Source organism: Strix aluco, chromosome 3 (assembly GCF_031877795.1).
Source record: "Strix aluco isolate bStrAlu1 chromosome 3, bStrAlu1.hap1, whole genome shotgun sequence".
Taxonomy (NCBI): domain Eukaryota; kingdom Metazoa; phylum Chordata; class Aves; order Strigiformes; family Strigidae; genus Strix; species Strix aluco.
In genome coordinates, this window is record NC_133933.1 from 74,742,042 (window position 1) to 74,760,286 (window position 18,245).

The 18,245-nt window shown below is 44.2% G+C and overlaps 1 protein-coding gene across 8 annotated transcripts in view; it reads right to left on the reverse strand.

Moving 5' to 3' along the window:
- Positions 1–17,647, reverse strand: part of PKIB (cAMP-dependent protein kinase inhibitor beta) — a 58,626-nt gene extending 40,979 nt beyond the window's left edge. The window contains exons 1-2 of one of the 8 annotated variants that reach the window (XM_074819219.1): positions 16,991–17,072; positions 16,277–16,356 (exon numbers count right to left, since the gene is read on the reverse strand). The gene's annotated coding sequence lies outside the window, so the exon portion shown is untranslated. Of the gene's footprint in view, positions 1–8,014; positions 8,055–16,276; positions 16,360–16,990; positions 17,114–17,334; positions 17,453–17,527 lie in introns of those variants that run through there. The other 7 variants (XM_074819225.1, XM_074819222.1, XM_074819226.1 and 4 more) reach the window with 7 other exon arrangements.
- Between the last annotated feature and the right edge of the window lie 598 nt (positions 17,648–18,245).

The following is an 18,245-nucleotide window of genomic DNA, read 5'->3' on the forward strand; positions in this document are numbered from 1 at the left end:
TTTAAAAAAGCATAACTGATGTCAATGGCAGAAGGATGATATGCCTGAAGGCTTGATGATAAACCCGAAGAGAAACACATGTATTTGAAAACTACTGTCCTACATCCAGATTCACTTCTGAATCCACCACTCATTTTCCCCTCCCCAATTTCATGTCACTGTTAAGGGAGAAGCCGCTGTCTGAGCATTCGCACACCCATCAAGGAGTCACACAGACACACCACTCAAGACTTTCAACTGCGAGGACCAGGGTCCCTTCACAGCAGGTGACTCCAGGGCACCACCAACAGGTGCCCTTTCCGACTCCTCACACACACACTCACCCTCAGGCACGTCTTCTTCCCTCAAGCTCTACCCTAGGTTCCCCAAAGCAGAATCTCCAATCAAGGCCTTCAAAATAAAAAGCGTAATTTATTCTATCTATGGTGCACAAATTTAGACAGCTCGAGCTAGGTGCCTCTGGAGAGGGACCCCAAACACCAAAATCCCTGGGCAATTATATCCTTACAATCTCAGTTCCTGCTCCTCACACCATAGACTGGTAAATAGCAATATTCCCGCTCTTCTCTCTCACTCAATTTTTTCTCATCTCTAGGTGCCTTCTTTCTCTTTCTTGTTTTTTAGGCTAGTGGTTACCATGTCTGCTTTTCCTGGCTCAAACTGGTTCTGGGGCTTTCCAAACCTTCTTATTCTTCTTATAGGTCAATGTTAAGCAAAAACATTATGCAAGCTTTGAGTTCTGCTTTATCATGAAGAACTACTTTTAAGCAGCTAAACCAAGTCCTTAAAACCCTCCAAAACATATTAACAGCCTCTATGACTTATACACATGCCTGTGCTATTATAGCCTCACAATCTTTACCCCATTATCACCACCCGCTGCTGCTGTCAGGCTCGAGTGTGGTCAGCATGTTCATGTATCGCCGCTTTGCCACATTCCACAACACACTTTATCACTACGCTTTCTCCTCCCTTCTCCCCTACCCCAAAACATTCTGCACAACTATTGCCTTTGTTGCCACATGGGTCTTCATCATGCAGGCTCCATAATCGCATTTGCTAACGTTTCTTTTAACGTTAACCAGCTGTGACTGACCACACGTTATTCCACGTCTGCTATCACAGATCAAACCTGGAATAAAACAACGGAAGGAAGCCTTGGCACACTGTGTACCCAAGAATATCACGTTGATGATAACTGAAGGTCACCTCCGGATTCAGCGTGCTGTGATACCAAACCTCAGACAATCTGGTGCTGTTCTTGCTCTTCTCTCTGCTATGTATACCACTTAAATGATGGTATTACACAGCTTTTAGCAGCCTGTGAGTGAACGTAATCCTGATGTTAATTCACCTGGTATTATTCCTGATCCATCTCTCTCTCAGGTATGCACAGCAACAGCATTCCCTCTGTTCATTCCAGGAATTAAATCTTCCCTTTACCCATACTGAGGAAAAGGACAAATGCGCTGGCTTATTCCAACCACAGTTCACATGTCAATGCTCTACATAAGGATATGTTCTGGCCACTCATCAATCAACCATGCAGCTTTACTTACAGTGACAAGCAGGCAGATCTACAGATTTTTTAATTGCCTTTGGTATGGAGAACATCACCAAAGAAAAAGCAGAGCCAGTGTACCACTGTGCTGCAGAGATCCATCTGAGAGGTTAATGTAGCAGGCACAATTTATAACAGATACTCTGAATTATGTCAGAAGTCAAATTCGCCTTCATTGACCCTCAAGCTCAACAAGGCAGACAGGCACCAATACAAGACTCTACACACCCTTCAAGGCCTGGGTGGTCCATTCCTTAGGCCTTGATGAGCTGTGGGTCTAAGCTGGCTAAAAGTACCTCGAAGCAGGAAACTGTTCTTGAAAGAGCTGCTAAAAGTTCTTCTAAAGATGTACTGCTTCCAAAGAAATGCGTAAAACCCCAACAGATATAGAAATAGGGTAGGCTACATCTTACAGAAATGAAGAGACCATGGCATAGACGTCAAGATTTCATGTATTCAGCCAAGTTCCTTTCAGGGTTTTATTTAACATCAGAAAAATATTCATGCATAACAATTCAAGCATGCCCATTCCCACTAAAGGATGTCCAACATCCAACACACTGTACAGCCAACTGCTCATACAATGCTCTTGAGCTTTCTCTCACTATTTGTCCTTAGTAATTTTTTGCTTCTTCAGAGAATCCTCAGGGCAGCATGACGGAGAGGAGACAGCACGTATTTAGCAGTAGTATCATGTCTGTTAAAAGCACAAAACCTACCCTACCACAAATACCATTGGTCAGGGGTTTGTGCATAATGCCCAGGCTCTTCCTACCAACATGTTCTTAGGATGCATCAGTCAGCCAGTCCTACACTGTCCTCTCAAGTTTTCATGCTCACTGAATTTCATGGGCTAATATTTGATTATTCAGAGATGTGCATTTCGAACACATCTGGGAGTTGATGGTCAAAATACTCAATATATATATGAAAATTACATCTGGATGAAGAAAGAGGGAGGAACATCTACAAAGAAAGTAGTCTCCTGGAACTGTGGTCTTTCAACTACAGAATTGGAGGCTGAAAAACTGACACAGACAAAATAACTTAGTCAAAGGAGAATGAGCTGCAAGTTCACACTAAGTCCTTTACCAGTGCAAGTGGAAATTTTCTTTGAAACTCTATATGACTATAAAAAGAAAAATCGAAGTCAGGATATACCAATAGCCTTTCTAAGATTTCATGCAGCAAGAAAATATGCTGAATGTACGTAACCAGGAAAGCTGTAAAGTGTTGTTTCAGATTGCTTACTAAGTGACCTGAAATAGTTCAATGGAACTGGAGTAGTTCAGTGGCTGTAGAGAAAAATGGAGTGAAACAACTGTACCCAGTCGGTGCAGATAGCAGAACGCTTGCATTGCGCAACATGTTTTACATACGTGCCAGTAAATGTTTCTGGGATAATAAACTTTTTCACAATTAATGTCCATTATCACCCGCTTGGCACAACTGAATCCAAAGTATGTCACTCATTTGCCTCATTAGAAGACTATAAACTCCTCAGTCTTTCAGGAAACTTCCCTGATGACACTGTTGTCTGTTCTGCGTTTTGAAGGCTTCATCTCACACTCAGAAGGTAACATTTTCCCATTTTAGTGAGGACAAGCTGGGGAGTCATGAGAAAATCCACGCCCACGTCACAAATCCCCAGCTGAAGGATAGCCTCCAGCCACAGGGGAACACTTCCAATGCAGGATGCCCCATAACCAACTGGGAGGAGACTCACCACCAAATCACAGCATAGAGGGATCTGTGGGGTGCCACAATCCAGACCCTGGCACAGATCAGCTCTGACAGCCACATGTGGTTCAGCAGCAGGCTGGAGAAAAGACTGAAGAGCAGTGCAGCAATTTGGGCCACAAATGGCCACAAAACCACCAATCTGAGTGGGGGGAATGAAGCTGAAGCCAACGGTGTGAATGCTCAACAGATGCAATACGACAGGCAGCAAACAGCTGCAGACCTTTCTCTCCTTCCCCATGTCCCACTCTTGGATGTGGAGGAGGTACTTGCTACTCTGCTGGGAGGTACTGCTGCGCTGCACATCATCTGGATTAATTAGATAGCTACCCTCACTACTCAATCCCAGAGAAACAAAACAAAAATAAAAAAATCAGGGTTACATGGTAAAAATGCCTTTCCAAAATCAAGTTGTTCAAATGAATTTCTGAATTGGAAGTAATCAATTTGGTGATGTAATAGAAAAGCTCATTTGATCTGCTTGGTTTTTTGGGGTTTTGGTTTTTTTTTTTCTTATCTGAACCATCCATCAATCTAAAGTTCTGTACAATTCCTACATTATCTGATTCAAAGTGCTGATTCAAAGCAAGGATTAGTAACAAATCTGTGCCACCCCAGAGCCATTAAAATAGCAAGTTAGTGGATGTGAAAAGGGCAGATGCATCTGATAAGTAAAATGACCTATCCTACAGATTTCCATGTTTGATTACTGGTATCTTCTCTGGTCATATAGATCCACTGGTACACTGTAACATCAGAGCTCTTCCTGAATTGTGGAGACAAGAATAAGATTGTCTTTACCACCAAAACAGAAGCCTCACACAGTGCAATCCAGTACTGCAGATACAGTGCAAAATAGTGCAAAACCAAAACCACCAGTACAATTTTATTCTTCTGAATAGTGAAGATACTTTAATAAAACTTATTAAACCCAAGCGTCAGTACCAGTCCTAGTATTAAATTGTTGAATATGCAGCAGTCTTTCTGGGGGAAATTTATGACCAGAGGAAATGTTCTAGCCTTGGTATTTTTATAGCATCCATTTGTTTTTTAATGAATGGAGCGGGGGAGATCCAAGATTTCAAAGACTATTCAAAGTGTCCTCTACCTTGGAGAAGGGCAGTAGCCTACATCGGGACACCTGCCACAGCTCCCGAAACATGAGATGACAACTGGATACAACTGCTGTTGCCAAGGCACATTCATTTAGTCAGCCACTGTTCTCCTCGATAGACTAAAAAAGTATTTGCAAGGTCTCCTTGGGAGTCATCCTGCACATTTTGGTTATAAAACCAAATCATCCTGACCTTTTACCTTACTCCTCTGCCCAGTATCATTGATGCCCAACGTCAAAGCCACGGTGCCCAGCCCCAAGGCCTAACAGCATGCAGCAAGGGGTCCTCAACTCCTTTCCACATGCTGCAGACCTTGTTCCCCAAGCTGCCGCCAGCCTGCCACCCTCACCCTGCCCCCTCCCACGGGTGGCTGCCCTTCCCAAGGCGCTCAAGCAAACATCCTGCAAACTCAGCACCCCAGACATGAAGTACAGACAGTTCACAAGCTATTTCCTGGCAATTTATTACCAAATTGCAGCATGATTCGAAGGAAAAAAAAAAAAAAATTAACTGTTATTTTTGTTCCTCTAATTTAGAAAATGAGGGTGCAATTTCCTCCAGAAAACAGATGCCACAGAATTAGTGGTCGGTTTTTCCCGGTATTTTGTTCACAGTTTAAACGTTCAAATTGGAGTCTCAATAAGTGTTTGTTGAATGTTTAGAACAGTTAAGCTCTATTTTTACGTAAAGAAGTATCTTTCAGATGTCACAGTTCACCATAAAATGCTGAGCACCATGTTCATGCAGGGTGGCATTTCTCCTAGGATCTACAACTCCAGAGCTGTTACTGGAAACGCCTTTTTTTCCTGAGAGGCAGCTTTTCCACTGAAACATAATTAACAATATAACACATCACTGCAGCTCCTCTGCAGCTTCCACTTGCAAACCAACTGGTGCTAATCTCTGTCAGATCCCAGCATCACTCTCTCCTCAGATTCCCTTCCTCCTCACCCTCCCTCCCTCGAGACACACAAATCTACAGGAAAACGTGCGAAGACACTTTCTGAAGAGATATAAAATGGAGAACAGAGTGTCTGCTATGTTCCTCACTCAAAATAAGCGTATGTGCCTTTTATACAGCCTCTATGCTTATTTTCTTAACAATTTTTGAAACTCTCATACTGATACCAGACATGACCATGTCGTAATATTTCTTCCTCAGCTTCAGGTTTTTTCCCCCTCCAAGGACTCATCCCTCTGAACAAACTGCAGAACAGCTCCAGCCTCTCCCAAGTTAGGTACTGGCAGTGCTGGCACCATGCAAGCGCAGCTCCAACACCACTGAGCTGTTTTTAGCTCCCATGCTGCCTGAAGCTGAGCATCTTCCCCCTCATCACATCCCATTTAGTGATGAGCCATCTATCCTCATGCCTATGAACCCTACACTCTGTCTTATGAAATCAAGCCTTAAAAAGGTCTCCATCAAGAGCATGTCACTATGTACGCTTCTATCCAGGCCTTTGCCCCAAAACATAGGATAGGTTAACACTGACGCTAGAAAAATCAGAACTAGGTCTTACCCTGCACGTATTTTGTTCAGCCATCTAGATTGGCTTGTTGTCTTCTGAAACAGTTCCGACTGGCATGGGAGGAGTGGAGCCAGATCCCCCTGCCAGCACCCGGTAAGACAGCTGAACAAATATCCCCATTTTGGGAAAAGTTTAATTTCAAATGGTAATTACATCTCACCTTCAATGGGCTCCCGCTTTTCTAAGTCTAAACTGCTGGACTGCCTCACTTGTCAACAGACACAACTAACCAATCCGCTGCCATCTATACATGAAATGTGACTCTCGTCAGGCGGTAGCTTGGGCTGTCAGCCTTGCTTTTCTTCCTCTGTGAAATACTGACATTGGAAAGTCTTAATGAGGAAACTGAGATTATGAAAAACATCCTTCGCTCCAGAGACGGCAGTGCCGGCTGTCATCTCTGTTCCCCAGTTCTCAACCAGGAATAGAGCAGGAACAAATGCATTCAATCCTGCCCCGAATTGTAGCACTACAGAAAGGTCTGGCCTGGAAATTCCAGCTTTTTGGTGGCTTTAATCAAATGGAACAGCACTGGGAGAAGGGAGGAGTGGTGGTAGGGAAGGGCTGTGCCATCCAAAATTTAACTTGACCTTTTTTTAATCTACTTTGATTCACCTCTAATCTTACACACATTTTCCTAAATTCTGAAAAGGTACAGAAATGAGGCCAAGATACAGATTTAAAAAAATAAATTACCATTTCCTTTCAAAATGTATGCTTAGAAAACTTACATAGTTAACATACTTATAGTAAGAGCTGATCAAGCGATTAAGTATACTTAAAAAGTTCCCTTTTTAAAAAAAGTACACCTCTGACTCTCATCTTTCAGTTCTTCCAAAGTATAAATCTTTATTTAATTTTAAGCAATAGAACTTCAAGTTCTAGGTTTTACAGAAATCTAAAGAACAAGCAACTTTTAAGATCATTATGGTGCGAAGTTTTAATTGATTTTTTTGGTAGTCAGAATCAAGAGGCAGATATCACTCCACGTGGACTTGCAAAATAGGTCAGCTGGGTAAATTTGTTCAGCTTTCTTCCACGCTCTTTAGATGCTTCACCAATTACTACTTCTTTCTAAAGTAGCATCCAAATGTGTTTGTTCTCTCTTTATACGACATAATTTAACTCTACAAAGGATGGCTTGTTAGTCAGCCACTTAATTAACACAGTGAATATACAGCTGAATGTCTGGTTATATCCATTCAAGATAGCTAAATTTCTGTGTCATGGTTTAATCCCAGCCAGCAACTAAGCACCATGCAGCTGCTCACTCACTCCTCCCCCCGCCCCAGCCCCAGTGGGATGGAGAGGAGAACCGAAAACAAGTAAAACTCATGGGTTGAGGTAAGAACAGTTTTATAATTTAAATAAAAAATAATATCAATAGTAATGAAAAGAAAGAAAAAAAGACAGTGAAACAAAACCTAGGAAAGACAAATGATGCACAATGTAATTGCTCACCACCTGCTGACCAATGCTCAGCTAGTCCCCAAGCAGCAATCCACCCCTTCCAGCCAACTCCCCCCAGTTTATATATTGGACATGATGTCATATGATATGGAATATCCCTTTGGCCAGTTTGGGTCAGCTGTCCTGGCTGTGTCCCCTCCCAGATTCTTGTGCCCCTCCAGCCTTCCTGCTGGCAGGGCATGAGAAGCTGAAAAATCCTTGACTTAGTACAAACACTATTTAGCAACAGCTAAAAACATCAGTGTGTTATCAACATTATTCTCATACTAAATCAAAAACACAGCACTGTACCAGCTACTAGGAAGACAATTAACTCTATCCCAGCTGAAAGCAGGATATTCTGTAATAACATTCAATTTCCATGGTAAGATGCATGAGTTGTTACAGTTCACTCAAAACAAGAAATTCCCTCTACCTAAATGTGATTATAGCAAGTAGGTTTCCATTTGGAATTTTAATAATCAGTAAAGGTAAATGAATTAGTATCATGAATGAATATTATTTCTTTTACTTTCAAAACTTGCTAGAACAGAAACAATATACTGACTCTACTGGGAAATCTGTTTGAGAAACACACCATCCTGTTTATTCTGTTTTACCTTGAAGTGCTACTTCCAGCTACCTTTAAGTAACGACAACCTGGAAGGAGAGAAGGAACATAAAATGCGTTAGCCCATTAATAAAAGAAACTGCATGGACAGCATGTACACTCTCTTCAAGCTGTAAACAATAAAGCTACAAATTCAGAACAGAAAAAAAACTAGCATTGCCTTTTCAGTAAGCCTTCTTCCTAAAGGCATTGTGCTCTGGCTCTATGCTATACACCTTGCATGTTCAAGCAAGGAGCTCCCAACCACATCAGTAACAGGATGTTTCCATTAGTAATCAGCTGAGATTTATTTTTATTCAGTTGAGTTCCTTCCTCAATTCTAGCTTTTCCAGCAAACAAATGCAAGTTCAAGGGGAAAAAAAAATAAATATTCCTCCAATCCTCACACGTTCATCTTCTTGAGCTTTTTTAAGCTCTCTGAGGTAAACAGCAAGCACTTTTAGTGACAGTTTCTGAGTAATGATGGGTAACAGTGAGGAGGTGGCTGGAAGCACCGCTGGCTGCTTAATGTAAACTCTTTTATACTACGCAGGGAACACATGTTCAATCACTGCTTATGAAACAGCTTTTGCCAACACGGAGCGGACCTTTTTGCTTGATGTTTGTTTAAGTGAGACTATCTATTTTAGAAGCAATTGCTTTCATTTTACTTTTCTGTCCTTCACATTTTTTTGTTAAACAGAAGCAACCCACAGTCTTAATAACAGATTAGTGAGTGGCTGTCTTCTCTGGAGACTTCTTTATCACAAGGTTTCACTGCACTCCACTTCTCCTAAGAAAACATTTAGAGGAAACATAAGAAGGGTAGTATAGAATTTCTAATACCTGAGCTTCCCAAGAAGAAAACCAAGCGAGACATATTAGAAGAACCCCATCCACACTGAGGGACCTTTAAAACATCAAAATATGATTGCACATGATGCCTACTTCCAAGAAAGCCATAGGATCGGCGTTTCATTTTTGAACACAGAACATAAATATCACATTAACACTTTAGCAGAACATGTTTACAGAAATCCCTGCATATTTATGGTACCATATTGTGCCTTGAAGAAAGCTTTTCTTAGGTGAACAAAAGCAGCAGCAAACTGAATTAGACTTGGAGCCTGAAACAGAGTACGTGCAGCACACTTAGAAATTATTTTACAACACTGAACTTAACCATATTTAAGACAGATTATATTGGCAAGATATTTAAGGCAGGGACTGCAAACCACTATGCTGTTGTAAGCAACTACTTCTTATTTCTTATTAAAGGTACTGTCACTGGCCTTCTTTCAGTCTGGGAAATAAGGTTCCCTCTTCCCTGTTATATTTTTCATGCATAGATGGTAACAAGGACTTCGCAGCAACTTTCCAGAGGCTCAGCTTTGAACTTGGAATGATAGGGTCACAGAACAGCCCAGGCTGGACAGGAGCTCGAGAGGTCCCTGGCTCAGCCCTGCCACAGCAGGCTCAGCACCGAGGTCACAGAGGGGGCTGCTCAGGGCTGTGTCACCTCGGGGCTGGATACCCCCCAAGCCTCCCTGGGCAGCCTGTGCCTCTGCCCCGCCCTGGCCCCAGGGGAAAGAAAGCCTTTTCCTCAGGTCCCACGTGAACCTCTCTCGCTTGCTTGGTCCAGCCAATGCCCCTTGTCTCTCTGGCTCCCTCTTCTCCACCACCTCTCCGCAGGTACTGGGGCTGCTGTAAGCCCCCGCAATCCATCTCCCCCCAAGGCTGAGCCAGCCCCATCCCTCAGCCTCTCCTCACGGGGCAACTGCTCCAGACATGACCATTGCACTCTTGATACGCTAGAAAATGGCTTCTTCCCCGGAGGAAAGTGCATCCTATTTTACAGGGAAACAGGTAAGGTGAATCACGCTGACAGCCCCTATCAACTCCACAGCACCATCTGGCTCCTTCTGTCAGGGCTGAGGCAGCGTTGCTGTGTCCAAGCCCAGCTCTGCTACAGGCAGGATTACAGCTAAACCAGTGTCTCGTCCTTTAATTACAAGTTGTCTCTGTAAGAGCATCCCATTTGTGCTATGGAAGAAGTGGCAATGAAAACACAGAGCTCAGCTCTGCTCCTCAGTTCCAGAGTGGCTTCTCTGCTTTGCAGAACAGTTTATAAAGCCAATCCTCCAAATTTTCATTCATACAGCAGCAGAAAAGCTCCACCACTCTCACTATATCCTGGATTTAAATTAAGATGAAGTGCCATCTTCTACTTGGTACCATGGGGGAAATTCTGGTTACATTTCAGATACTATTTTCAGAACTGCTTGTCCACTCAGAGACAGAATTTCTAGACATCATTTTCCTGTCTTCTGCTTCCTTTAGTCCTCCTACCTAACCAAACCCCATCCACAACAGACAGAAGAGATCTTTCAAGGTCTCCATATAAATACTTATAGGACACACACTATTTAATGAAAACTCTCTTAATTAAGGACTGTAAAATCCACCTTTGTAGATACAAATTGCTTATGAACAAAGCATACCCCATATTGCCCAAGAATTAAAGCTATTTTTGATGAGGCAGAGACTCACCTTAATGACAATCTCTTTGGCATCACGCAGTGATATGTCACAGAACACTTTCATTTGTTAGTATGAAACATGTAACAGCTGCCAACGCTTCTGCTTCTGTCTGAGCAAAAGCAAGATACCTTGTAATGAAGAAATTATAAGTATGGATGGGTGAGGTGCTCAGCTAGAGGATACAAATGACACAAGACTCGAAACTAGGAAAAACAAAACTTAAAGAAGGTGTCAAGCCTGAGCAAAAGGGAATACTTTATCCAGACAGAACATGTACTTGCATGAATTTTATTAATGCCTGTCTGGTATCTTAGCCTCAGTCACTAGACAACATACAGAAATCATGAAATACCACACTTCCAGGTGTTTTCTGTAGTGTACACAGCCACAGAGCTTCCACATAAACACTCCCTAGGATACAGGATAACTCCAAGATGTTTCCTAATCAGAGTATATTATGTCACAGGGAAAATGTACACGCTCTAATGCAATATTGTCATGAAAGTATGAAGAAGTAGCACTATTAAAAGCTCTGGGCACGCAAACTGAAACTTCCTTCCTCCCTGGTTCTCATTTTCATTTTTAGTAGTTCCTTTTCTTTTAAGGCCTAATCACACAGGTACTGCTAACTGTTTAGTATTTGTATCTAACACAAAATACTGTGAAGAGTATCCTAGCGACATTACCCTTCAACAAGTAGGCCTGCTCCATCAGGAATAATTATCACAAAGACCAAACCCAGAGATCTGAAGGCTCTGTCTTGTAAAAATGGCTTGCATACTCCAGTGATGTTCTCTTTAATAGTTGTTTTTATTGACCTGCTGGCTTCTGTTTATGCACACAGAGTTGCAGGATGTGGATCTGATCCAAGACTGACTCCAAAGGAGGGATTTTGATTGCAGAGGAGGAAGCTGTACCTACCCAAGAGGTGTTGAATGCAGCATGTCTTCCAAGGGCATTTCAACAACTCTGCAGCTGCATTACTAAGCACAATAAACTAAAACAGTTCCAGGTTACTCAGAAGCCTATGGACAAACGTGGGGGTTTCCCACAGAATTTTCGTAAACCAGTTTCAAAGGTAATTGAAAAAGGCTAAAATAAAAGGCTGTTCATTTGCCCATGAAGGCTGGAAAGCAGCATAAATTATTCCTCTGTTCTGCATCTGCAGGTGTTTAGATCTGCAAACATAAACAGTACTGTGTACTACAAACCCACTTCACCTCTCTCTGTCAGACGGAATATGTGGACAGGATGGGGAAAGCCAACAGAGAGGAAAATAATGCGTTGCCATCATTACATATGCAGCAAATAGCGGTTAATCTGGATTAAAGAAGCAAAAAGCAAGACGTACTCCCTGATCTGCAATTGCTTCTCTGGGATCTTCCTAAGGACACCACAGAAAATGGAAGGTTTTTAATGAAGAGCTGTGTCCGTGCAGCACAACCTAGCCCAGAACTGCCCCCACCTGTGGGGGCTGCACAGAAAGGTGTGTGCTACGTACCACAACAAGCACATGCAGAAAAGCTTCTGCTGCATATATTACCGTGCTGTGGCCAGCCAGACGAACACCTCCTCTCCAAATGCCTCAGCCTGGATGCACCTGACACAGCTCCATGCTCAAAGGCTGCTCCCTTTGCGTACATGATTTCCTGTGGGCAGCGCAAACCTGACCCAGCTGGTAAGATCATCATCCCCCTTCGCCAACACTGGTGTTTTCGGCTGTGGACCGACATGCTGCCTCGGCCACAGCTGAGCCACGTGGAGGGCTCCTGCTCTCAGGCCCGCTGCTGGCTTTCCCACCCCAGCCCACCCCCCTGGACCCTGGGCAGGGGCGACGCTCCCCTCCCTGCAGGGTGTCCCTGCCCTTCTCCCACCTGCCAAGGTAAGGGCGCACGGGCTTGCGCACCCCACCCAATCTGTCACAGCAGTTCACGTTAAACACTTCCCCTAGCAGGGTTTTAAGATCCCTTGAATACACCTTAACTGAAACAGACTGGGTAGCACCTACCTACTACATACACTGCTACACCCTGTGTTTCTGGGAGCAATGCAACTGGTGGTGAGGGGTGGGGGGTGAGAAACCACAGTGGGAGTTGTCTCTTAAACCATCTGGGAGGCACCCAGCCCGGTGGGGTGCCTGGTGGCAGCTCCCCGGGGTGCAGCGGGACCTGTGCAGGGGGGGTGCCGGGAGGGCCTACGTCCTGGCGGAGGAGAAGGAAGGGTGTTTGGCTTCAATGAAGTGCAAGAAGACGAGGCAGGGCAAGATGTTACAACAGCATATGTGCTTGTTCCCAAAGAAAAAGAGGTTCTTGTGTGCCTCGTTCCTCCGCTTGCTAATATAAACCAGGAGAATAAAGTCAAATGTAATTGCTATACAAGCACGGTGCTCTCTCTTTAGCACAGACTTTAATAATGTATAAACGATTTCTAAAAGATGTAAAGGAGAGCTTAGTGCAACTTGAATGCAGATGAATATTTAAAAAGAAATTAACATTATTCACTAAGCACTTTACTAAATTGGTTTCATTTATATATGTACATTCATGCCTAGACAGCAAGTCCAGTTGATGATTTCTACAATAGGAAAAAAACTAGCAAGTCAACTTACTATACTATTAAGGATTTCTAAAAAACAATAAAACAAAACAAAACAAAACATCCAAAGCAATTTTTCAGGGAGGCAATGAAAGAGGGAAGAAAGACAAGTATAGTGATGGTATTAATGGTGGTAAGACAAGGAAGGAGAAAATGGGCAATTACCTATAAACACTGCTCTTAACTTTAGTTATGTAACAGAACAAATAATCAGAACAATAACCACCACTTAAAAGTCAATTAAAGCATCATGTATTTACAAAGGTCTTGCTAGATAAACTCACTTTTCACATTTCTCCTCCATTATCCTTCTCCTGTCATGACACTGGGAGAGTGCTACAGCATCCCACTATGCAGATAAAGCCAAAAAGGATGCTTGGATGCAGCCGTAACCAGACAAAACACCAGTGGCAGTAAGAAGCAAATTCAAATCTAATCAAAAACTTGTAAGCAATTTGGAGAAACTGATTGCGGAAGAAAGAAGGTTTTATTGCGACCACAGTAATCGAGTGTTTGCACTGAGTCAGGGTAACAAAAGAAAATTACTGCACTGCCGGCTATCAACCCTGTATCCAGAAGTATTAAATTATGGGCTAGGAAAGCAACAAGTTGGTTTATAAAGTTGAGGAACAACAGCATCTATATGTATCACATTACCAGAAACATCTCAGACAAACGGAGCTTACTTTGAGGGGACTATGGAGGAGGAAAAGGCATGATCAAAACTTCCAAGATTGTGCACTCTCAAGGAGCAGAGAAATTGAAAAATATATCACCAACCCTGTAAGCGGCAGCAGCAATGAAGCTCAGCATCCTATGGAGCACCCACACAAATTTTCGCATGCCTGATAAGCTGAATGCTTGCTACAGCTCTTCCCTCAGTGGGGGCATCAACCCCATTTCTCTCATCTCCCCGGTCACCAGCAGTCTTGAGGTTTCTAAGAATTTTATCACACTGAAATCTCTACTCTTCTACTTATATTGGTTGAAATTGATCCGCAGGGGCAAAAAATTACTCTGGGGCAATGAGGGGGACTATCAGTCAAGATGGCATTATTAGTTTAGCTGAAGCTGGAAAATCATGTTAGGAAATCATGTTGAAAAGAATACAGTCAGGACAGAGGGGAAGGAATAACAAACAGAAATCTCTAATGGGAAAAACTTCTAAAACCGTAATTATTAAGTCAAGTACAGAAGACATTCCTTCATGTGAGGAAAGCCAGATTTTGGAGTTTTTCACAAACAGATCACCATTCCTGACTTTCTAGGATTTCTGCTAAGCCATACTCTTAGGCTGCAGTGAAAATCTGGATGATCCCTTTGTAAAAAAGTAAATGCCAGAATCTTAATCCATTCTAACACAGATGTTTGACTGTCCAAATACTTCTAGCAGACAAGATCGTTTGGATTTACTTTTGCAATTCTTTCCCTTCAGCACTGGTGGCGATCCCATGGGTCTGAGTGGCCAGTCTGGATGCCAAAGATTGGAACAAATTAAGCCATCGATCCGAAATCCTGCACCTGCACTGTTTCACTGCTCGCAAAACTGTTTGGGAGAACAAGGAGCACACTATGGAGACGTTGCAGTGAGCAGAGGCTCTTTGGCCAAGATATGGAGAGAGAACAGAAATTTCCCTTACTTTTCCCCCAAAGCCATGCCCAGAGAAGTGAGCAAGGTCCTGGAGCAACTTCACCAGAAAGAGAAATCAATAAAGTCCAACAGAAAACCCGGCACGACTTCAGGGAACATACAAGCTCCCACAAGAGTGATCTTCAGCTGATGGAGAAAACTACACATATAATTCCTCACAGATTTTCATCCCAGGTTTTAGAAATCAAAGGAAGTAGGTACATTCTGAATAATTCATTTAAAACACTCATTATACTAACAGAAAATATTATTTGAACAGCATAGATCAATAAATGGACACAAGGGAACAATTTTACACTTCAGACAGATAAACAACATGACCTGAGTTTCTCTCGCTGCATTTCACGATTTGCATCAATATTTTTTAAATTTGTCATGATTTTGAAGCTTGTGTATATTTTTATAGCATACTGATGTGTTATGCTGTTTTGCTTAAATTTGTTATTGTCATGACATGTCTAAGACAAAATAAAGTAGGCTGGTCTCTATTCCAACAGAGGGCATTTCAAAACCAATGTACAGAACTAAACTGTCACTCTCATGATAAAGTATTTGCTTTTAGAAGCTTTTTGGGTATTTCTAGTGAAGCTTCAATTTATCTTACTTCCATATAAATATTTTTTATCAATCGACCATAATGTAACATTTCATAAACATCACAGCACAAACATTCAAGTTCATCGTTTCAAAGAGAATATTAACAATTGAAGAAAAAAAAAAAAAAACCAACCCAGACCATTCTCATCGCCATGAGTTCTTCAGGGAGGAAAGGAGAACAAAGTGTCATGGGCTTTCCTTCAGTTGTTTTCAAGGTCTCTGTTCTGATCAAATATTTCACCCAAACTGCTTTTTCTAGCTATAAAAAGTTTTGAATTTATACTTAGGTAAGGCAACATGCCCTATATATTTTCATATTTATCACAGTGTCGCCAAAACTGGCTAGGATTTTCTTAGAATGACCAAAGTCTCATTACTTTTCAAATTCAAATCTTTAAGAATTGGGTGTATCTGTACCAATGAGACAAACAGCATGCTGTAGATAATTTTATCTACTGCTTCAGGAATATTTTGAATACTCTTTTACTTCCTCCTTTGCTAAAAGCACTTGCCTGCTCTTCAGAGACCACAAGTAACTTTTAACAAATGCAGAGGAGCATCATTCATAACTGAATTAAGAAAAAATTCTCTTACTGCCAACGTTTTTTTGCAATCAGAAAGAAATTCCTGCCCTGTGAGTGATCAAAGTACAAGGACACTCTTTTCAATCACAAAAAGATGAAAGTCAACGATGTATTTTAACCGATTTTCTAGGAACATCTTTTGCATCAACAAACTCCATGTTAGTTGTACACTATCTTGTCCACGCAACTTTAATTATGGACTTTGTGCACAACGGTTATTTTTCAGATGTATTTTAATATAACTAAGCGGTGTCATTCTGTAAATAAAGCTGGTATTTTCACTCTCTGCTCTTCATGTTCTTACCGCTGATTAATTTGACCAAACACGATTTCAGAGAGGAGCTGTAGATAAAAATTGCACCTGGAGCACTTCTGATTGCTTTTCTGCTGGAGAAAAAGTCATTTTAGTTTTCTTCCTGATGAGAGGCAGTCTATTTATAACACCTAACGTTAATAAACATTTAACCTGGTCGCTCAATCGTACGGAAGCATCTAGGACGGGGAGGCACAGGCAGATTATCCGTGATTTATCCACGGGCACGCAGAACACCCGGGACACGGTCGGACACTGGACCCCACGTCCCCCGGAGCACCCTCGGCAGCTACTTCATCTCTCCTCTCCGCAGCACCGGGGTGCGCGTCCTCTGCTGTAACTGCCCCCCGGCCCTCGCCCCGGAGCCCGGGTGCCGGTCCAAGGGCTGCCCGAACGCGGCGGCGGCCGCGGGGGCCGGGCTCGCTGCGGGGCCGGGGCTGGGGCGGGCAGGGACGCGCACGGTACCTGCTCACGCCGCCTGCCCGGGGCTCGGCCGGCCGGGGACGCTCCGCCGGGCCCCCGGCACCGCCGCCGCTTCCGCGGGGGTGCCCCCTGCCCGCACCCGGGCCGGGCGGCCGAGCCACCCCCGGCGGCCTCGACGCGGAGGGGAGCGGGTCGCCGCCCTGCGCCGCTCCCCTCCGCCCGACATCCAACTTGCCCCGCGGCCGCCCCCCTGGTCCCCCCCCCCGCCGCCGCCGCACTCACCCGGCGCCGGAGGTGCCGCTCCCGCGGCCGGCGGGTCCCTGCCCTCGGCCCGCGCTGCGCCGGGAGCCGCGGCCGCGCCGGGAGGCGGCGGGGCTGCCGTGCCCGCCCTGCGGCCGCACCGCCCCCCCGCCGGCGCGCCCGTCCCGGCAGGGAGCGGCGCGGGGGGGCCGCGGCCAGGGCCTCCCCCCGGAGCGCGGGAGGGGGCCGCAGCGCGGCACCCCGAGGGGCTGGAGGGGACGGACCGTCTGCGTGAGCTGACCCCCGGCGCGGGCACGGGGCACCGCTCCCCAGAACGCCGAGTGTGGGGCGGCCCAGCTTGGCCCCCCACCCAACCCCCCACTTGCCTCTGCAGCCGGGAGAGGGGACCTGGCCGGGCCCTCCCCACACCTCCGACAAGCGGGGACGGACATGCCCCTCCCGAGGGTCCCTGTCCCCCCGTGGCCCTCCCAGAGGCACAGGGCTGTCCGGTGGCGGCGAGGGGAGCAGATGCCGGTGCCCGGTCACTCAAAAATAGCGGGGGAAAAATACAGCTCTTACCCGGAGCCTTGCTCTTTTTAGTCTCAGTTCTTCGTGTTACACATTTTTTTTTGGCTGCAGTCCCTCAAACTGCACCAGCAAAATGACACAGGACATCCTCCCGCTCCTTGCCCAACGCAAACAGCCAGTGTCTGACAAATTCTGGTGTGAAAACAATGCGAAAAGTTGGCACCTGGACGTAGCCATATGTGACCCCATTTGGCTACAAGCTTTGTTACACCGCACAGGGAGAGGCCGTGGTGCAGCTGCAGGAGTCTGTCCTAAGACTTCTGGCCTCTGGGACGTGCCTTTACGCAGGAGCTTGAAAAAATCCAACCTGGGCCTGAAATCAGCAGTCTTTGCTTTTTTCCTCTTAAAATGTTGCCTTGTGAAGAATATTGCAAGTTCTCTGTCTTAATTGCTGTGTTTCAGTGGAAACACAAAAGTTAACACCTGGCATCTCAGAGTATATCGAGGCACCAGCACATTCCCTACAGCTGAATGCGTAGGACCGTATGACATCAAACTGGCTTTGAGAGTTTTTTAAAAGATCCAGGAATTTTAAGCATTGATTTTTAACATAGTTGTTTTACATTGTACCAAAAGGACCCTAGACTATCTATTTTGAAATCCCTTTAAACTGTCTTGAAAATCTCACTACAGACAATCTATCTATCTATCTATCTATCTATCTATCTATCTATCTATCTGTCTATCCCTGAGCCTTTATCCAGCTATT